Source organism: Oncorhynchus keta, unplaced genomic scaffold, assembly GCF_023373465.1.
Source record: "Oncorhynchus keta strain PuntledgeMale-10-30-2019 unplaced genomic scaffold, Oket_V2 Un_contig_1580_pilon_pilon, whole genome shotgun sequence".
Taxonomy (NCBI): Eukaryota; Metazoa; Chordata; class Actinopteri; order Salmoniformes; family Salmonidae; genus Oncorhynchus; species Oncorhynchus keta.
The window spans coordinates 1-2,579 of record NW_026279527.1 but is presented as its reverse complement, the minus strand read 5'-3'; positions in this window follow the sequence as shown (position 1 = coordinate 2,579).

Below are 2,579 nucleotides of genomic sequence, written 5' to 3'. Positions count from 1 at the left end.
TACTACTGTTACTACTACTACTACTACTACTACTACTACTACTACTACTACTGTTACTACTGTTACTACTGTTACTACTACTACTGTTACTACTACTACTGTTACTACTACTACTGTTACTACTGCTACTACTGTTACTACTGTTACTACTACTACTACTGTTACTACTGTTACTACTGTTACTACTACTACTACTGTTACTACTACTACTGTTACTACTGCTACTACTACTGTTACTACTACTGTTACTGTTACTACTGTTACTACTACTACTACTGTTACTACTGCTACTACTGTTACTACTGTTACTACTGTTACTACTACTACTGTTACTACTACTACTGTTACTACTGTTACTACTACTACTGTTACTACTGTTACTACTACTACTGTTACTACTGTTACTACTACTACTGTTACTACTGTTACTACTACTACTGTTACTACTACTGTTACTACTACTACTACTACTACTGTTACTACTGTTACTACTACTACTGTTACTACTACTACTGTTACTACTACTACTGTTACTACTACTACGGTTACTACTGTTACTACTACTACTGTTACTACTACTACTGTTACTACTACTACTGTTACTACTACTACTACTACTACTGTTACTACTGTTACTACTACTACTGTTACTACTACTACTGTTACTACTACTACTGTTACTACTACTACTGTTACTGTTACTACTGTTACTACTGTTACTACTACTACTGTTACTACTACTACTGTTACTACTACAACTGTTACTACTACTACTGTTACTACTACTGTTACTACTGTTACTACTACTACTACTACTACTGTTACTACTGTTACTACTACTACTACTACTGTTACTACTACTACTGTTACTACTACTACTGTTACTACTACTACTGTTACTACTACTACTGTTACTACTACTACTGTTACTACTGTTACTACTACTACTACTACTACTGTTACTACTGTTACTACTACTACTGTTACTACTACTGTTACTACTGTTACTACTACTACTACTACTACTACTGTTACTACTGTTACTACTACTACTGTTACTACTACTACTGTTACTACTACTACTACTGTTACTGTTACTACTGTTACTACTATTACTACTACTACTGTTACTACTACTACTGTTACTACTACTACTACTACTACTACTGCTGTTACTACTGTTACTACTACTACTGTTACTACTACTACTGTTACTACTACTACTGTTACTTACTACTACTACTACTACTACTACTACTACTGTTACTACTACTACTACTACTACTGTTACTACTGTTACTACTACTACTGTTACTACTGTTACTACTACTACTGTTACTTGCTACTACTACTGTTACTACTACTACTGTTACTACTGTTACTACTACTACTACTACTACTACTGTTACTACTACTACTGTTACTACTACTACTACTACTGTTACTGTTACTACTGTTACTACTGTTACTACTACTACTGTTACTACTACTACTGTTACTACTACTGCTGTTACTACTACTACTGTTACTACTACTGTTACTACTGTTACTACTACTACTACTACTACTGTTACTACTGTTACTACTACTACTACTACTGTTACTACTACTACTGTTACTACTACTACTGTTACTACTACTACTGTTACTACTACTACTGTTACTACTGTTACTACTACTACTACTACTACTACTGTTACTACTGTTACTACTACTGTTACTACTACTGTTACTACTGTTACTACTACTACTACTGTTACTACTGTTACTACTACTACTGTTACTACTACTACTGTTACTACTACTACTACTGTTACTGTTACTACTGTTACTACTGTTACTACTACTACTGTTACTACTACTACTGTTACTACTACTGTTACTACTGTTACTACTACTGTTACTACTACTACTGTTACTACTACTACTGTTACTACTACTACTGTTACTACTACTACGGTTACTACTGTTACTACTACTACTGTTACTACTACTACTGTTACCACTACTACTGTTACTACTACTACTACTACTACTACTGTTACCACTACTACTACTACCACTGTTACTACTACTACTCGTGTTACTACTACTACTGTTACTACTACTACTGTTACTACTGTTACTACTACTACTACTGTTACTACTACTACTGTTACTACTACTACTGTTACTACTACTACTGTTACTACTGTTACTACTACTACTACTACACTACGTTACTACTGTTACACATTACTTGATTGTTACTACTACTGTTACTACTACTACTACTACTACTACTACTGTTACTACTACTACTGTTACTACTACTACTACTAATACTACTACATTGTTACTACTGTTACTACTTACTACTGTTACTACTAATACTGTTGTTACATTACTGTTACTACTACTACTGTTACTACTACTGTTACTACTACTACTACTACTACTGTTACTACTGTTACTACTACTACTGTTACTACTACTACTGTTACTACTACTACTGTTACTACTACTACTGCTACTACTACTGTTACTACTACTACTACTACTACTACTACTACTACTACTACTACTACTGTTACTACTAC